Consider the following 19763-nt stretch of genomic DNA (forward strand, 5'->3'; position numbering starts at 1 on the left):
CTAAAATTTACAATTATTTTCTTAAAAATGGCCAGATTCAAGCAGCATGTGGACTGAAGGCTGAGGAAGGCACGGCTGTAATTACAGCAGCTGAAACTGTGCCCTAATCACACTCTTATCTTTCTTATCTACTCCAAGTGTTTATAAAGCAATGATTACTGTACTAGGCCCCATCACTGCTCCGAGTTAGTTCTGAACCAGCACCTTCATGTTGCCGTAAGAAGTTTACACTGCTTGAACTGGTGTCATTCTGCTGAGACAGAAAGCCAAGCCTCTCATCACTTAAAGTCATTAAAAAAAAATAAACTATGACACCTCTAAAGGACTAGGGGTGTTAACCCCAATGTCCTGGCCAAACTCCCAGCTTGAGTAACTACAACGTGCCTTGAATAAATGCTTGCCACAGTTTCCGTTGGACATAGTATTGTTCTCTACTTTCTCTCCTACAATATCATGGAGTGCTGGTGCATGCTCCTAAAGGTCCTGTCCATGCTGGAGTGTCATATGGGTCCACTCCAGGACCAACTCTGCAGCAGCACATTGGGAGCAATGTGTTGAAACTAGTTCTGCCTGTCAGCTGAACCGCTAGGCAATTTGTAATATTTATTTATTGATGTTCTGGCACCTCCTTCAGACGGAATTAACTATGGGTATAGCTATCTGACAGATAGACTGGTGCAAATCCCAGATGCAGACGTACATAAACCTGTTTAGTTCTTCTTTAAATGGACTAAATTTGCATCAGGAAATTAGCAAATGAAGCTGAACTAACTTTCTAGATGCCGTCTATGGTTTTTGAGAAGGCAGCAAGAACACGCCTAATGAGATGAACTAGGAAAGCTAAATGTGCTGTTTAGTTCAGCTGGCAACAATAAACATAATTTTCATACTGGCTGTTCCTTCAGAATTTCAGTGGACTTTTTCTAAACAGTCTGTTCACAGGCTATATGGTATATTTTTGAAGCAGTCACTGAATACATATCAAATGCAGATCTAGCATTTCAAGTAAAATACTTGTTAGTTAATGGTAAAGCATTATTCACGTTTTTCTGCAGCCACTGTTAGAGACTCTAAGGATTTTTACCTAGAGCTCTCATTATCTTGCATGTGTGTAACACAAAGAGCTGAGGCCCAGACTCTCCACTGGCATTTGCTGGGTTAGCTCCATGGACCTCGCTAACTCTCATAATTCATGAGCTTTACAGGCAATTTGTCTGCAGGAAGAAGTACAAGATCAAGATTCAGAAGAACCTGATTCTCAATTCTACCTTTTGACCCCGTGGGCAGATCACTCTCTCTTACTGCTCCATTTTGTTCTCCCATCTCCAAAAGCAAATGATACACACTAATTCAACAGAACAAGTATGAAACCAAATTAATATCAATAGGCCACGCTGAGCAGATTCACATTAAACACCATTCTTCTAACATTTGAAAATACAAATGTTTACCTTTCGAGCACGCCCTTAATTTCCCCAGAAGCATGTCTCCCATATTATTTCAGAAGACAAAAACTGTAGTTTCAGAAAGCGGATGGTTTTATTTTTGTGTCATTACAAAAATGCCTTTTAACTTGTCAAATGATACACTACAAATATCTTTGGCAGATGAATGAAACCAAGTTTCCTGTCATAGCTGCCAACTTCAAGGTTGAGATAATCAGATAAACCTTTAGTTTGCCTCTCCCAATACCCACAACAACATATGTTTGAAGTGATCCACATTTGTCTCATTTTTCCTGTTGGGATTTGAAAAGGCAAAGTATCAAACCACTTTGTGACAAGTTCACAAAACTCTAGATGTGGTCCACAATTGTTATGGCCAACAACTTTTCTCAGGTGTCCCCCCCATCCCAGGTTAAACAGTCCCCAGTAGCTCTGCTTGTCTAAAGGTAAATGCAAAATTTACCTAAATCATATCCAGCATCACCTCAACACCTGCTGGATGCAAAGCTTTCTTATGATACAAAGTATCTTAGATTTTGTAGAAAATAGGAAGGAAGTTTGTTTCTCCTGTTTTATTTCAGCAGTAGCACTAATACTGGATTTACAGAATTGTATTATTTCATGCTGGGAATATCTCAAAATTGAATATTTGCAGGGTACTTTATAACAAAGCACGCTGTCCATTCAACGTAATTCTGAAGTCAAAAGCGGAAGCCACCCCTACAAACACACCTTTGACAAACTTTGTGTCTTATGTAACTGCTTCTATTCATTTATTACCAGGATGTCAGTACAAATTGTTATTTTGATGATTCCTTGCCCCCACACCTCTGAAAGGGAAAGCAACTATAAACACAAGGGAGACTGACCTCAGTGATTTCCTCTGTTCAGACAGGAGCACAATGCACTCAAACACCATGACAAGGAGAAGTGGACTGTTTAGAATTCCTCCAGCTGTAATCTATAGTAAAAACAAATAAACAAATACGTGACTACAAGATGCGATAATTAATCCCTGCATGAAGCCAACTGTTATCTCTGCTTTGTAGATGGAGATACCAAAGCACACAAAGGCTCAATAACCTACCAAGTTCAACACCCACCACTGAAAGCCAAGAGTACAGTTTAGGAGACCACGTGCTCAGTCCATCCGATTTTTTTTTTCCTCTTCTGGCCACAACCTAGATACAGCCTGGCCAAGGGCAGGTTGAAATGCACCCATTTGGTGAGGGCATTTGCACTAGAGCAGTCACCTACTACCTCCTGGGATTGCCACCACCTGCAGCTCAGCTGCTCCTGGCCAGAGAGGCAGCTCCACTTGGCTCCATGTCCTCACCCCAGCCAGCCTGCCCCAAACCCACTGTCCTCTGCCCCCCAAAATTTTCCACCCCTGCCAGGCCTCTCCCCTACACCTCATCTCCCTATCCATGTCCAGGCCCCATGTGTACCCCAATACTTAGCTCCCCGTCTCTCTGCTCCCCCACACCTCTACTCAAGCGTTCTCATTCCCCCTCAGGCCTGCTGCCCCCCACAAGCCCTGGCTGAGCTCAAATAGCCTCAGCAGCAGCCTCCCACCATTTTCTCTCTCAGGCACCTCTCCTCCCTCAGTGTCCCCACACAGGGCTTCCACAAACCTTCCTTCCCAAACTCCCCTCAGCAACCCCACGTGCCACCTCTTTCGTATTCTCCTCTCCCTCACCAACCACTCACCCTAATTACCCCTCACCTGTCCCCTCAACCTGCCTCTCACACCAAAACCCCTCCCCACACAACCCCTTACAGATGGTCACTCTTTCCTCACACCAACGAGCCCTCCCCAAGAGCCCCTCACACCGAGGGCTCCCCCTCACACAACCCCTCACAGCCGGCCGCCCCCTCCTCACAAGAGCCCCCCCCCCCGGACCAACGACCTCTCCCCACAGAGCCCCTCACACCAGCACTCCCTCCCCAGAGAGCCCCTCACACCCACGACCCCTCCCCACGCAGCCCCGCCCGCGCCACAACTGCCCCTCCACCGCCCCCTCCCGGCCCCGCCCCTGCTCCCCCCGCCGCCCCCAGCCCCTCCCGCCGGCCGCGGTGGTGGGGGGGGGAGGGAGAGGGCGGCGAAGTCTCGCGAGAGGGGCGGGCGGGGGCCGCTGGCTGCGGGCAGCGCGGAGCGGCGGCGGCGGCGCAGCCGGAGCTCGGGCGGCGCTGAGGGGAGGCGGCGGCGGGGCGGCGGCAGCGATCGCGGCCCGGCACACGGACCCGCTCCGCCGCGGCGGCACGGCCGGCGCCGCCCGCCCTCCCGCACGCCGTGCCTCCGCGGCGCGGCCTGGCAGCGGCTCGGCGAGCGGGGCCCAGGCAGCGGCGGTGGTGGTGGCGGTGGCGGCGGCTGAGCGCTCCGCCGCGCCCGCCCTGCCATCTTAGGTGCCGTGCCCCGCCGCCTTTGTGCCCGCCGCGCCCGGGCACCCGCGGGGGCCGGGCCCGACGCCCCTCCGGGGGCGCCTCCCCCCGCGGGGCCGCCGCCCCTTGCCCCGCTCCTCCTCCTCCTCCTTCTCCTCCTCCTCCTCCTCCTCCTCCTCCTCCGCGGGGGGCCGACCGGCGCTCCCAGCCCGGCTGCGGCGGAGGGTAAGGCGGGCAGCGCGGCGGGGGGCTCGGCCGGGGCGGCCCCGGGAGGGTGAGGGAGGAGGTGGGTGGGGGGGGCGGCCCGGTGGGGCCGGCGCCTCCCCCGCCGCGCTCTGCGGCAGTGCCGCAGGGTCGGGGCCGCCGCCGCCGAGCACCGGCGGGGGAGCGGGCGGCGAAATGGCGCTTCCCGCGGAGGGGCGGCCGCGGGCGGAGGGGTGTTCCCCGCTGTCAGGGGCCGCCGGAGGCCCAGGGCTGGGGCCGGGGCCGGCCCCGCGGCCAGGCGTGCCCAGCGCCGCGGCCCTTTTTGTCTGCGGCTCCCCCGGGGGCTTCGCCGGCCGAGCCCCGACCCCCGGGGAGGTCGGGGGTCCCTCGGAGACCCGCTGGGATTTCTGCCCTTTTATTTTTTTCACCCTTTTATTTTTTTTTTTTTCCTCCCTGCCTGTCGCTCCTCCCCAGGCAGTGAGTTTTCAGTGTATATACCATTTTGTTCGGTGCTGGTGTGGGATTTGGCTGAAAGTGACCTATTTTAAAGACCTTTTATTGCTCCCCCCTCAGCAATGCATGTGGCGGCCGATTCCGTTACCCAAATAGCGTTTCCCAACCATTTTAATTTGTCAGATTAAAACATCTCATGGAGGCTGGATTTCTGTAACCCGCGTGTGGGTATGTCGTTAGAAATATCTCTCACCCCGCTTTGCTGCAAGCATCTTTGGAGCATCAGAGTTCACCTTTGTCACTGTGAAAGCAGAAATAAATATCACGGCGATACCTGGGAGATGCAGTTGTACCATTGTGTTGGGCGCGGTACAAGAAATGGGGGGGGAGGGGGGAGAACCAGAGATTAAAATGGTTGTTGTCAAATGTAGATCTTTACATGCCTTCGGAAAAAAATTATGACAGATCGGTAACAGCCCTGAGGACTTTTAATATATTTTCTTAGAGAAACGTTTCATGTTTATCGTGCTTGTCTCTGCTGGTTATCATGGTAGGGAGTATTTCATTAGGTGGCATTTTAGTGGCTGTGTTGGTTAAATAGCAGTTGCATTAACTAGTTGAACAAATTGTGTCCTTCACCTTTGACTATTGCTTTTTGAGAGCCCTTACAGCAGTGGGCCCATGCATGCCAAGGGCGGATTAATAAGATGTTACCTAAAGGTTTGGATGTTATTGATTCCTTACTATTAATGCTATTTATAGTGTGTTTGACATGGCTCTTGTTTTATGTATTTGGATAAAGGTTATCAGCTTGGAATGCTTCAGATGAAACGTTTCAAAAATACCACCCTATATAAATATGTATATAAAATTGAACAATATAGTTCAGATCTTCAGTGTCTGAAAAGAAGCTTTAGTAGATAGCACATAATAGTGAGAACCGTGGAGAACTGATACATTTTGACACTAGGGAAGGTTTGTTTTCATATTTCAGGATTACAGAATAACAACTTCTGTTGCAATAAATACCCTTTTGGGTATGTTTTTCTGGAGCCTACTTTGAGCCTACATTTTCCTTGCCTTTGTGCTTCCTCATAGTTAGTGTGTCATAGTTATTGCTACTTATGTCCAAGGGCAAACCTAATCAACGATTGGTTTGAGCCTTCATATTAGATTCTCCACAACATTGGCCTAGTTCTGACTGGTATGTTTGCCATTTTTAGGACTCTTCTTCCTTTTATCTGTAGACTGAAATACATTGATAAACTTGAACCTTAATTTGTCCTTTGAACTTGAGAGAATGTTTTTCTCCTCTGTTAACTGAAGAGAAGGTGATTGTGGTAGAACAGCTTAATTTTAAATTTAATCCTGCTGAAACATAACTGCCTGAAGTAAAAACTCTTTGGATAGTTTGATGTTACTTTTCTTTTTAACTAGACTGAATTAAGTATTGCCTGTACAGGACCAGATGTTGGCATTAAAATTTTGTACAGATAAGGTGGCTTAGGCCTCAAGTTAGACTACTTGAAAAAGTTATCTATGTCCTGCTGTTAAATTCCAGAGTAAGCTAAACTGAAGAACTTTAAATGTTTACTTCCAGCTAAATAACATTTCCGATTCTGCAGTTTTCATCTCTAGCTCTATTCACCAGCTTTTGTCTCCAGAATAACAAGTTTTTAATGAGTTGTAAGACAGTCTTAGGTTTTATGCTTGGTGAGATTCATTAGAAGAGAAGCAAATATCACACTAATAATTACATCTTCAGATGTATCCTAGTAGTGGATTTCCTGTAATGAGGATGTTTTGTAGAGAACAATAGATATGGCAGCAATTTCAGAGATTTGTTTTAAAGATGTTGTAGGTAGCTGACTCTGCAGTTGTGAGTTCCACTTTGACATGACCCTTGCATACTCAACAGAACATTAGGTGGTTTCCAGGTACTTGGTTTTCAGGTGCAATTCTCTTTCTAGCAAAGACAGATTAGATGTACTGCTGCTGTTGTCTCTCATGTCTGTCACTTCTGCAAGGATATGCTTCTGATCTAACTTACTAGGGAGTAAGGTCATTTGCAAAATAAGCCTCATAGAAGTTTTTTGACGGTATAGGTATTTCGTCAAGTAAGGAAATAATTAGGGTTGCTCTGGCTCTCTTTGTGATCCAGAAGTGGTGAGGAAGCAGTGGTAAATACCACTTGTCTTATTCCATTCTCAGTGTATTTTGGAGAACACTCTCATAATCAGTAAGATCCTATCTTAGAAGCATTTTCTGTTGTGTTCCTGTTCACATCTAAGTCATGTAAACAACATACTGTTAGGTTGAAGTGTATACTAGAAATTATAAAAATCTTTGGTGTTACCAGGGGTGAGCCGGGCTCTTGTCTTCTGAATGGCAGTGGTGCTGGGTGGCCATTACATTTTTCCTGTTCAGGTATGCTGTGTAGTGTCAAGGATTTTACTTTTATTTCCTCTTGTGAACCTGGACAAAGAGAAGAGCTGAACTTCAACCCTGGGATAGAATCATGTCTGAATTGGAAAGTTTCCTGGGTCTGACAGCAGGGTTTCAGTTACGGCTGACACATGTCCTCCTCTGTTTAACCATGCTTGGGACAAGCTTGCCTGTATCAGCACAGAGCAGGATGATTTAATACCTTCTGAGACCCACATGCATTCTTTCTTTTATAATAGTGAATGTGTCCTACTCTTCTGCACAAAATGCTCGTTCTGGATGGACGAGGTGCAGGATGAAGCCCTGGTGTGTGCAGCCTGGTGCTCTCTGGTGATTTCCCTTGATGCTGGAAGTTGACTGAGGTGTGCAGTCCTGTCCTCCACCTGCTTCTCCATGTGTGTCATTCCAGTGGCTCTGGTCTTTGATCCTGCACCAGCAGAAAGCTAACCTAAGGAAAAATACAGTTTTGTGTCAGCTTGGTGATCTGAAATGGTTCAGTGCATAGTGAGGTGAGGTTAGAGACAACCCCAGGGACTGGGCTGCACCACCACAGCCAGCGATGAGGTTTAGAGACAGAGGTGGCTGGTGGCAGTTTTTGCCAAATCTGTAGTGGTTAGGTTTCAGGATTCTTTGTTTTTATTGTCCTTTAACATGCTGAGGCATTGCTGATCATACATTGATTTCTCTGTGGAGAAGAGACTGAAAAAAATTCAATGGACAAAGGGTCAGAAAATCACTAATCCCCTCATGTGAAGTTCCAGAGGAAGAGTCCTTCCTGTGAAAAAATAGAAAATATAAAAATATGAAATCAGAGGTGAAATGCAAAGTGTCTGAGGGGAAGAAGTGTGCAGAAAATAGTAGGAAAAGATAGAGAGCTGTTTAAAAGCAGAGTTGGCTTTTATACATTACTCCTTCCTCCCTGTCTAAGTGTCAGCTTGGTGATCTGAGCTCATTTACAGTACAGAACATGGAGGAGGGAATACTTTCTGAAGGCCCTTAGAAACACAATGGACATTAGCCAGCACAGTGGGGGCTCCAAACGTGGTTTTTAAAGCAATTTTTGAACAAATATTTGGTGATGACTGAAATGACAGTGTTTTTTTAATTATGAAAGGGAAGCTATTAGGAACTTCTAATACTTGGTCAGAAATCAGTGCATTATTACTCTTGACTTTTCTTTTTTTTTCACATTCTGCTAAATCTTTGTTTCTTTGCCAGAAGAAAAGGCAAGGTAGCCACTGTAAACACAGCATGAAATTGCCAAAGCAGCACTAAGTTTTGTCTAAACAGAGAAGTTTCTCCAGTTTAATCAGAGCTTGCTGAGGACAGATCTGCAGCATTAGTTACACACCTACAGCTTGGAGGTGAAGTTTTCTTTCTCTTAGGGATAGGTGAGGACAGTCCAACATGAGTTAGAGTGATAAGGGCTTCTTAATACAACTGGACAGTAGCTCGAAGTTTTGCCTGCTGTATTGCTTGGCTAGAAACAGTTTTGATTTTTCTTTAGAGGTCAGGATGGGGTGACAGCATGAGATTTACATATTGAGTATTGTCCTTAGGATGGAAAAGGATGGAAATGTTTTGTTTGGGGGAAAAGTTAGATCTTGAGGGAAAAAAGTAAAAGTCACAAAACTCGAAAACTGGCAGGATCTTCAGTTTTCTGTGCCTGTGATCTTCCAGTGACCCTTATTACACTCCTGGCTACAGCCATGCAAATATTTTCTTTAGAGTGAGATGTAATTTTATAAGAACAGTTTTCTCTTATGCTTATTGAGTGCAGTGTGTTTACAGGGCAGCCTCTTATCAGAATGTGGGGGAACAGTGCCTGTGAGTTTTGTTGGAAGCTTTTATTGCATGTCAGCTTTGTCAATCCATATTTGAAAATTTTGATGTTTACTGTTAATCTCAGAGATTTTTGCTTGTAGCTTTAGACCAAAAGCCAATATGTATTACACTTGAATTCTTAAAATGTGAATAAAGTTACTTTCAGCCTTTCACTTAGTTCATCTAAACTTTAAAACTTCTTTTTCTTCCCTTTAGCCTTCAGCCATTTGTTGAGCACCACTAGACACAGATTTTGAGGGGTTAGGTCCTTAGGATCAGTTCTTCCCTTTGTGTTGCTGGTTCAACTTCAGTTCACTCTGGTCTGGCTGATTTCTAACCTCTGGAAAGCTTTGGGATCAGGGAGCATGGGGAAGTGGAATACGCTAGTACAAGTATGTTGAAAGGGTAGGGACCATTTCTTGTAACACTTTTGGCTTGCTCCTCATCCATGTGTTCAGTCTGTTTTCCAAGCACCCAGCAATCTTCCCTGACATTCCACTGCTCAAGGGCAATAACAGACCCATGAGCCCATGCCCAGAGAAATGTTGTACTGAGATTTCTTGGAAAGAATCTCATGTGCTACTGCACATGTTTGTTATTTTTTCCTCCTTAACCATTCTTAATATGCAGTTCTCATTTCCCACCTCAGTCCCCTTTTAATTGGTGACTGTCCCTCCCTCCCCAGCCGACATGAGAGGAGAGGTTATTTTTGATAGTGCTGTTTCTCAAATAGGCCACGGGTATCCAGTAAGTAGTGCACTGACTTTCTCCATCAGTTACTAGGATTTCTCAAGCTGTGTCCTGGTGGCAGTGCAACATGTTTCTCCCTTAATTCTGGCTTGCAGTTGTCACTAACATTAACTCCTCCCAGTTCCCACTTCCTTGTAACCCAATCTGAATAAAGATCATGGGATTTGACTGTGCCTTGCTTTGCTGCTGCTGCTCTGGATGTTTGGGTTGTCTCCATGCTCTTTGTAAACTGTGTGCTGTGATCTTCTTTTTGGCTTTGCCTGTTCCAAGGAGCAGTTGACAGTTGTTAAAATCAGTTCTGGGCCAGCCGTGATTTGATGCGATTAAACTGTGTTAAATGTGTTCCAGAACTGTTTCCTGGCCTAGATAGCAAACTAGTTAAACCCTGGGTTTCAAATCTATTTTGGTATGATTTGGCTCTGTACCCCTAGGTAAGATGCCTCCCTCTTTGAGGGTCAAACAGAACACAGGGTCTGTGCACAGCACATGATCTTCTGCCTCTAAATCTACCACCTTCATATCTCCTTGGGCTTTTTATATTAGTGTTTGCATATCGAAGTCTTGTCTTGAGAGTTATGTACTGGACTAACTGCAGTAATGTGGTTTTCCCACCCATAAGGACTAAGGTGCAGTGATATGATTTTCCCTGGCATCAGCTGAACTGGTATGAACCCCACTTTTTACTTGCTTGGTACATCTGAGTATGCAGCCAGGCTCTTAGATTGGGGTTTTTATGAAGGCTTGCAACCTTAGTTAAAAAAGAGGGTAACCTTGGCCTTGACAAAAAATCCTGCTGTCTCCTAGAAGTGCATGTCAGAGTTGGGAAGGAAATAATGATACATTTCAGAGGCAGTGCCTTGCAAAGAATGCCAAGCTCCATTTTTATTATGGGTTAATTGCCGTATAGGCAAACCTTGAACTCTTACCTGTGTTTTTGGCTTAATTCTCCTTCTTCCCTTTCCACACAAACCCCCCTCTAACACATGCTTTGAAGTGTTTAAAACTAGGTTAGTCTCTGGCTGGAGGTGTGTGGTAGAACCTCCTGTTAATTCTTGCTGGGACCTGCCCGTTTTGCAGCAAGAATGCAGGCGAACCCATCTGAATGCTGATCATCTGTCTTTTGTGAGTGATGGAAGGTTATTTTTCCCTTCATTTGGCACAATGTGTGGGCAAAGAAATCCTAGAGCATCTCCCTTCCAAAAGCCACCTCAAGTGGCCAGATTTGTACAAGCTGGAGTGCCCATGGAGGTGGGAGAAGAGGGCTCAGTGAGGATGCTTGGGCTGAATTTAGGTGATTGCATGACAATCACTGGAGATATTTCCTTCTCCAGCTCTCAGAAGGTGTTGCTGTCAGCTGCTAGCTCAGTAGCTGACCACATTCTTACCAGATCAACCTACACAGATGTCCTGAGCTGACCAGAGAATTCAACATTTCTGTTGCTGACTGGGAGGACAGAGCACAGGGACCCAAACACTAAGATTATCTGTACTTAAGAAGAGGTCTGTATACATGGACTTTTTATCCAAAATAAAATGTTTTGGAAGAAGGAAGTCTTCATCCTCACCATTGCTTTAATTTCACTGCAATACTGATGATGTAAATTTATTTGCAAAAACAAGACTGGGCAAAAGATTTGTTCCTGATTTGACAACAACAAGCAGAGTGCTTTGAATACTAGACTAACGTGAAAATAGTTTACTTATAGAGTACATGATTTACCTTCACTAGCTCATAATTAGTCACAAAGACATAAAGAACACTTAAAGAATTATTTGCTAGTTTATTGAATAAAAAATTCGACAGTGAATTTTTGATGCCCAGTTTTAAAAAATATTTTGGAAAAGCCCCCTAAATCTTCCCACGTATTTTAGTGCTTTTTCTTGAATGGCCCTTATCTCTTGAAAATACTAATTAGCACATTATTTTAAGTCTCTTATGTTATCCCTTGTTACAGGAGTTGGTAATTGTGGGCCACTGTGCAGGTGGATCATCTCATAGGGCTCTGGAGTTTTTCCACAGTGGCTGGTCCAGCACCAGGGTGTGTGATCCTCATCTGAATAGTCTTCCCATTGCTGTGGGAATCTCTGATACTGAAAATGAATTACTCTAGAGACTGCAAATTGATATAATAACAATTTTTTTTTGTAGATTTACAAATATTTTATGTTTAAACAGAAATAGTTATAATTAATATTAATATGAGAAATGAAATATTAATATACAAATAGAAATTTAAGCTGTAACAAAGAAATAATATCTTATATGTGTGATGGTTTTATACTTTTCTTTGAATTGGCAGGATAATAGTAGTAATTCCCTGCTCTGAATTTCATCCACAAATCTCAAGGTATTTCAAGTGGATGATAAATGCATGTTTATTTTCCACATTTATAAGGTGGGGATACTGAAATACAGGTGGAGAAGTGAGTGATTTACTGAGCATGGCTGGTGATGGGGTCCTCAGTTAGCATCAGCACCTCCCAGGTTGTAAGGTGGAAGCAGAAGTGTAGGAGATGCTGCTTTGCCTGTGGGGTATAGTGGAGCAACACAGACCTCAAAGTTCAGCAGCACCAGTGTCACAGATCTCCCTCTGAAGGTCTGCTTGACCTGCTGAAAATGCAAGGGATGGGGTTTCTTGTTTCATCATAGGAGCACTATGTAGATTTTTTCTTACCATAATGGCAGTTTAATGCTGGTCATGAATGAACTGCCTAGATCTTGGAATTTTTAATATTCTTTGTTACTATAATGTGACTTTTTGCTGATTTTTATCTTTACATAAATCTGAAAAGGGCTTTTAATGCATTGTAAATCAGTCCCCGAACTTGATGAAAAACAAACAAAGCTTTTTCATTTTTGGAGTCAGCACGCACAGGGATAACTGGGGACTGCCCATCTAAGTAAAAAATACTCATGTGCACATAAAATTGCAAGACTTGGGTATTGTCTGGACATTTTTATGGAGATCTGTGGAGGCAGAGTGTATCTTTTCACCCTGTTTGTGCAGTCTTCTGCCACAGCTGAATCTCACCTTTTCTTCACGATCTAGTTATTGTGTAATGCAAATGCACACTGCTGTAAAAAAGCTGAAAGGGTTCTCACCTGATGCCCTGGGAAGGAAGAGGAGCTTCCAGCCCCTGTGCCTGTTGGAAGCCACAAGCATTGCAAAGTGAGCCACTGCTCAGCTCATCACCAGTAACTTTAATCTGTTCTAGATTCTACTGTACCTGTCTCTGCAGAGAGGTGTGCAGTGTGGGGATTAATTTAAGGCATATCTGTGCAGAAAAATAGCTGAGGCTTACCTGAAAATAATAAAACAGAATTTTGTTGCTTCAGGCATTCTTTTAAACTAGAATAACCCCCAAAAAGCACTAAAACCTTGAAATTTGAGTACCTGTGTGAAAGTGCTCGATATTTTGGGACCTTGTTTTTTCTGAGGGGTTTTTTTTCGTGTTGCCACAGACATGTGGAGTGTGAAATTTAGCAAGCTTTCTCCAAAAGCTGCTTTCAGCTTCGAAATGAATGTTACCTGTGCTGGTTTGAAGTAGTTCGTACCTGTTTATCATGCCTGTTGCAAAATCTACCTACCTATTTACATAGGTGTTGGGGAAACAAGGATGATACGGAGGAGCATGAGTGGAAGGAGAGGATGGTGTGAGTTGTGATTCTACTTGTCTGCTTATTTTCTGGTTTGGAGGCACCAAGCACCTGCTGATTTAGGGGTTTTCTGTATGTGATTTCATGCCTGTGATTAGCATTTCTAAGGACATGACACATACAGTCTCACCACTTAAATACATTCTGTAAATATGTAAACAGAAAATTACAGAGATGGTCATTGTCCGACTGTCCTGACTGGTCTCCAGAGTCAACGCAGCAGGACTCGGCACGCTCCGTTGGGCCCATCCAAGACAACAGAGCTCAGACTTCAAACTTAGAAGCAGAATTCCTTCTTGGATTGGAGTAACCACCTGCTTTTGATGCTTCCTTACTGGCAGTTGCTTGTCTCATTTTCCTTCCTTTTAATCACTGGGGCAGGAGATTGAGATCTTTAGATAGACACTGGAATGCACTTACTGTTTTACTGTTGAAAGTCAAATTCTATAGAAAAGATCAGCTGCTTTACAGAAATCTGTAATTGCATTTGATCTGAAACCAGCCATTGTTATGAGAGGATTTCTCAAGGTAGATGATCACAGAATATTCTGAGTTGAAAGAGACCCACAAGGATCATCAAAGTCCGACTCCTGTGGCCTCAAGAATCCCACCATGTGCCTGACATCATTGTCTGAATACTTCTTGAACACTCAGCCTGTGACTGCTTCCCTGGGGAGCTTGTTCCAGTGCCCGAACACCCTCTGGATGAAGAACCTTTTCCTAGTATTTAATGAATAGTAATAACAAGACTTTTGAATTCAGGGGAGGCATGACAGTCCTCTATGAGGGCATATTTAAAAAATATTTTTCTGGACAGAATCTGAGAATAAACCCTGGTTAGCTGATGTTCCTGTTGGAGCACTGTCCCTAAGTTAATAGCAAGGCTAGGTTTGTTTTGCTGCTTTGAGGAATTATTAGTGTTCTGTCTGAATTGAGCTTGTACTTATGTACAAGAGATGTACATAAGGTAGATATGGCGGTCTTCTTAGTTTCATGTTCAATTACCAAAAAATCACAGCAAAAGCAGTCGAATGCTTTGTCACCATTATGCTGTTCAGTTGCTATAAGTGGAACCATATGACCACTGGATATTTAGTGACTTCCACTTCTGCAATTCTCTTTGTTTCTTTCCTGATTTTTTTTGTTGTTGTGAAAATTAAGTCATAAATTGTTAGAAGCAAGGAGAGTGGTCGTGTGCTATCTAGTTTGGTGGCTTAAATGGAGATTTGTTTCCAAGATTTGGCAGGTATTTCTCACTTAAACCCTGTTATTTCTCAGCTTGCCAATCACGTCAATGTGTTGAGTTCAGATATTACATGGAAGGTAGATCTCCTTGTGATGTGGAGCAGTGAGTGCACATGTTCTGGCAAGGGCCTTTCTGGAGTTTTAGTAAATACAGGGTATGAACACTTCTTCACCACAAGAGGAGTGTTTTTATCCTGTGCAGGTGCTGCACTCTGCATGCGTGCACGCCTAGCAGTTCCTGTGTCCCTGGTGCAGCATGGCTCCTTGCTCTGCAGGAAAGATGCTGCTCAGAATTCTTACTTCATATGGAAGAATAACTTTATAAAGCATTTCAGACAGAGCAGCTTCCAATTTACTGAGCGACTTAAACATGCTGTACTTTGCTTTGTTTCATCATGGTAAAAGCCACCCTCCTGTGTAACTCCTAACCAACAATAAAACATGTATAAACAGGCATAAAACAGTGTAGTATTCAAGGTGTCTAGAGGGGAACAGTAGCTAAACACCTCTTAACTTGATTTTGCCTGGCCTGGAAAGGAGAAGGACTGTCACCTTCCCCGTTTTCATGGGCTGCTGACATGGGCCAGGGGTCTGAAAGGAATATTTAGTTACCCCCAGACCCACTGAGTTTTGAGTTGTCCAGAAGGTACCAGCCAGAAGCAGAGCTGCTGTTCTGAGCTAGTTTGAGGGAGAGCTCCTTCCCTCCTGTTTGGGTTTGGCTTTTTTTGTAGGTGTGATGTCATCATTCTGCGAGGTCTGCGCCGCCGCGTCCTCCAGGAAAACAAAACAGGGCGACGAGACTTGAATGTCAAATGCAAAAACAAGCAGATCTGATTCTTCCTCTCCTCCCTCCCCCTTTTTCTTTGAAAGGAGCTTTCAAGCTGACTTTATACAACAGGAATTAGCTTAATAGAAAAGGAGAGCAAGAGAAGCAGAGTTATTTCTTTTCAGTTTTTACTATCAAGTTCTCAAAAATAAATCCTTCCTGCCTTACTGGAGGATGGGATGTATGTTTTGTGCCAGATACAAATATAGGGGCACTTTATGAATATCCAAGTTCCTTGTTTCATATATCTTTTATCTTTTAATATAACCTTTCTCTGTTTTTGATTATTTTGGAGATATTTAAATGAGCACTACACAGTGTGTTCTTGCCATGCTGGTGTGGGTTTCTACCAGAGAACTGTCCCATACACTTCAGGTGTTTGCATAGATATCAAGGTAGTACTAGCAGCAGCTTCCCATCAAGATTACCTTTGGGCCCTAGCCAGGGTCAGGGGAGCAGCCAAAACCAACTGCTGGGCTGATATAACCAGGATGATTTTTATTCAAACCTTCGGAATTATATTAATATAAAAATGTATTGGAAATTTTCTTTCTTTCTGGGAGCCCTTTTGTGGCCTGGCAGCAGTTGGCTCTCATGCAGCTTGTTAGCTATACTGAGCAATACAGTTCCTGTAAACATGGATAGGTTTATTCTTTTTCAGGCTAGAGCTTTAGATATTCCCTCATTCAGAATGACTTTGCAAAATAATCTGCAGAGAGGCATTTTGAGTCTTTTGGAGGCTCTAAACTGAGTATTGATAGTGAGAGGATGGGCTGGTGGTCTCTGAGAAGCTGTCCAGATGTAATAAGAACTTCTGGGCAGTGAGCAGCACTGGAGTGGATATTCTTTGCCCCGTTGTGTTCAAGAACCTTAATTACTTCTTGGTTGCTCTTTATAGCTTGTGTCCAAAAAGTAAATAGTGTTTCCTGGCATGGCCTGTTGAGCTCTCAGTAGCTCCCTGTCCAGCTGGGCTGCTCGGGTGAGCTGCATGCATGATGAGGGAGCAGTTCTTGCTTTTTGCTGGTTGGTTGTTAGGGATGTATCTGCCCAAGGTATCAGGAGGTTGCCCTACTTTCCCAGTTCAAAAATCCGAGATCTTTAGAATTTATAAAATGGACACCTGACGTTCCCTTTGTTTATTAGCCAACAGGAGCAGTCAGAAAATAGCTCTTCTTCTAATACAGGAATTGCTGCTTGAAACTTTGCAGTTGTTTTTTTCCCCTCTTATTTGCCTGTTCCTACTGACAAACAAAAGGCATAATCCATTATTCCAAACTGCTGAAAGAGGCTTCAAATTGCCAGGTATGAAATTATGCTGCTTGTTCCGTTACCAGTAGGAAACGGCATGTGAGATGTTTCAAAACCTACAAAGGAGAAAGTTCTTTGTATGTGTGAATTTAGTATTCACAAAAGGTGTCAGATTGACAGCCATGGAGATTGTGGAGATCGGAATTTTATTTATCCCTAGAGAAGGTGCAGTGCAGACTGCAGTAGTGCAAAAATTTCCTGTATTACTCTGCTGTTACACCTTACCTGTGCCCTTCACAGGAAGCCTCTTGGGGCGAGGAGCTCCTCCTTTCTCTGCGCCCCTTCAAAGAGCTGGCTGACAAAAGGATGTGAGGGTGGTTTTTTTGTGTGTGATGTGGGTGCTTGTCTCCTGAAATCTAAACAGATGTGGAAGGAATTTGATAACATCTATCTCTAAACAGCTGCTGGAGCAGAGATAGCCTTCGGCCCCCATGTTCTCTGACTGGAGGAAGGCTGAGAATCTCGAGGCAGAAGATGTTAATGGTCATGATTCTGTTATTCACTGACTTAGCTGTTCTTCTGCAAAGATTTACCACTCCAGTATTGAAACTGATGCAGCCAACTTCTCCCGCTTTGTCTAAAATGTTTGATAAATTCTCCAGGGGAATGGGAGGGTCTCTAGGAGGTGTGTCATGTAAGAGAAGTGTAGTGTTCTGTGTGAGTCATCCATTTGCCAAAATGAAAATTGAGAAAGAATATCAAGCCCTGTTTCTGGGGGGGAAAAAAAACCCAAACAAAAACCCCAAAGAACACAAAGCCAACACCAAAACAAACCAGTAGGTGATTGATTTTTGAAATTTTCTAACACCTCTCTGGCAAGATCCCTTGTGCCAGTGCTCTCTTGGGACTGTTCTTGTGCCTGTCCTTGTTCCCTGATGCTTTGCTTCTTCATGTCTTGCTAGAGCCAGGCCCCTCTGTCGCATATTTGCAAACCATTTTAAGGAGGCCCTTCAGACCATAGAGCTCAGTCCTGCTCCAGCTGTGCTTGTGGTTTTTGCTCTGGGTAGTAGCTTTAATCATCTCCAGCTCTCATCCTTCATTAGATGGCATGATTGCGTGGCTCTGAGCAGCGTGGTTGAGCTTGGACCAACCAAATCACTGATTGCCTTCAGATCAACAGCTCCTGGGAGCAGCCAGTGCTGCCATCCAGCACAGCCCAGGCCAGGACACAGCCTTCCAGCCCACTCTCTGCCAGCAGGAATGCTTAAGGAGAAAAATAGAATCAATTTAATTGGCTTTTTCTTTGCAATGCTATTCCTTTATGTCTCCTGAAGATCAGTTCAGTCTTGGAAAAGTCACCTGTTGGCAGCTCCCTGCCTCACTTAATGAAAAAGCTGAGGCCAAAGTCCTTGAAACAGGCAGGACAACCTTGTTTTCAGAAAGTCCAAGTGTGAGAGCATGTTCCACCATATCTCAATTAACCTTCTGCTTAAATGCACAGGAAATAGTTTGTCCATTGACTGAAGCAGTCAAATTACTGTTCCCCTCAGTTAAAGGGTAGGAGTGGAAATGGTTGCTGATTATTTCTTTTTCATTCATTTGCTTTTGTGAATGATTGCTGAGAACAGCTGGATTAAGTGGCTTTATGTGTGAGCACAGAAAGAACCTGTGAAATATAGAGGTGTTTGGATTTGTGCTGTTGAAATAGACCAATTTCTGATTACAGTTTTCTGTCAAATTTAGGATGGATGTGTTTCTACATGAGCTGAAATTACCCTTCTGTCCTCAAAATGCTGTAACACTGAGTAGATACATTCAAGTGACTTAAACTCTTTCCTCCTCTCTTCAGACCAGAAAAAAGTGCTGCATTTCTTACTTGAGAGCTGAAGAGTTGGTGTACCAGAGAAGAATTTTAAAAAATACTCATAGTAAGAGTTAACCCAGGTAGAACAAAGCTTGGGCATTAAACCTGCTGTATGGGCCGTGTTTATGAATTGTTGTTCCAAGTATTTGCTTCAGGTGCAGATGTTGACCTACCTCTTTCATCCCTTGTGTTCAGGACAATTAGTAATACTGCCAAACCAGAGAAGAGACAGATAACTTTTTAAAGGAGGTTCTTGAAGAAAAGATCTAGTCATTTACTTTGTGTGTGCAGAATGATGTATCAACTCAACATTTCTGTCTAGTGGAGAGGCAGTCAAGCACAAGGATGTCCAAGTCCTGATTTGATGGACTTTTTAGGAAACCTGTAAGGAGGAATGTGCTGAATGTGCTGGGTGTATTGCACTGCAGTGGATTCAACTCTTGATTCCACAGTGCTTGCAGGTGCTGGTGTTCAGGGAAAACACAGCACTTATGCATTCCATGCATGTGTCTTCCTCCTAGTGATATATTTATGTGTATAAAATAGTGCTATAGGCAGGTAAAGTATAACAGTTAATTTGTTTATGTTAAGTTCCATCAAGATGGAGACTCTGTATTTGCAGAGCACCTCCTGAAATGGGGGCTTATTCCCTAGTGGGACCCATCCTTGCAGTGCAATGGCAATAAGAGGGTGAACCAGCACTGAGTGTTGCTGCAGCATTTTGCAGTGCCTGGTGCTGAGCAGGCAGTTATCCCTGGAGAGCAGCAGAAGATGCTCCAGCCCTGGACTATGGGAGATCAGAAGGACTTTACCCTGCAAGAGAGGCTCCTCTTGTTTCCATTTCCTAGACTGTCAGGAATCTGTCCTGTGTTCAGTGAATCATTCCTGGAGAGCACTCAGGCAGTGTGGAGGAGGAAAATGCCTGGTGTGAATGCAGGAGGTATAAAAGTCAGATGAGAGGGGAGAGATAAGAATATGTCAGGACAGAAGTACAGTGAAACTGGGACTGCAGAGGGGTCGGAGAGGATGCAGCTGGAGCTGATGGAGAACTGGAGATGGAGGTTTGCAGGAGAGGTGACTTGGGAGCCTGGGAGATGGGGAGGGAGGCAGCAAGAGAACATGGGTTGGCAAGGGAGATGGCAGTCTGAATTCTGACACTTTCTAATTTTGGAATGCTTGCCTTTGTAACCTTAATAATTTTGTTCTAATACACCAGATACAAAAATTGCATTATATGTTCTGAGGAATTTGGTTACTATGGTAATGGGTATATAAGTACATAAGAGATGAGATGTCAGCAATCAGAACAGCTGTAACGTAGCACACAAACCTGTGACTGCCGGAATTTGGGAAGCAGGCCCTTACAAACTTCTCCTGCTTCAGTGTCATTTCTCACTGCCAGGACGTGTGTTCCTGTGT

The 19763-nt window shown here is 44.2% G+C and overlaps 1 protein-coding gene and 1 long non-coding RNA gene across 3 annotated transcripts in view; one reads left to right on the forward strand and one right to left on the reverse strand.

Moving 5' to 3' along the window:
* Positions 1-1538: 1538 nt before the first annotated feature.
* LOC138120635 (uncharacterized) lies at positions 1539-3144 on the reverse strand. 2 transcript variants are annotated; one of them, XR_011155923.1, is made up of 4 exons: positions 3080-3144; positions 2533-2637; positions 2315-2406; positions 1539-1738 (listed from the first exon to the last, which is right to left on the reverse strand). It is a non-coding gene; the product is annotated as an uncharacterized lncRNA (long non-coding RNA). The 2 variants fall into 2 exon arrangements; XR_011155922.1 differs by lacking the exon at positions 3080-3144 and having other exon boundaries at positions 2533-2809.
* Positions 3145-3698: 554 nt separating this feature from the next.
* The window catches only part of TAOK1 (TAO kinase 1), a 63368-nt gene continuing 47303 nt past the window's right edge, over positions 3699-19763 (forward strand). Inside the window, exon 1 of the mRNA XM_069033444.1 lies at positions 3699-4052. The gene's annotated coding sequence lies outside the window, so the exon portion shown is untranslated. The remainder of the gene's footprint in view (positions 4053-19763) is intronic.

Source organism: Aphelocoma coerulescens, chromosome 19 (genome assembly GCF_041296385.1).
Source record: "Aphelocoma coerulescens isolate FSJ_1873_10779 chromosome 19, UR_Acoe_1.0, whole genome shotgun sequence".
Taxonomy (NCBI): domain Eukaryota; kingdom Metazoa; phylum Chordata; class Aves; order Passeriformes; family Corvidae; genus Aphelocoma; species Aphelocoma coerulescens.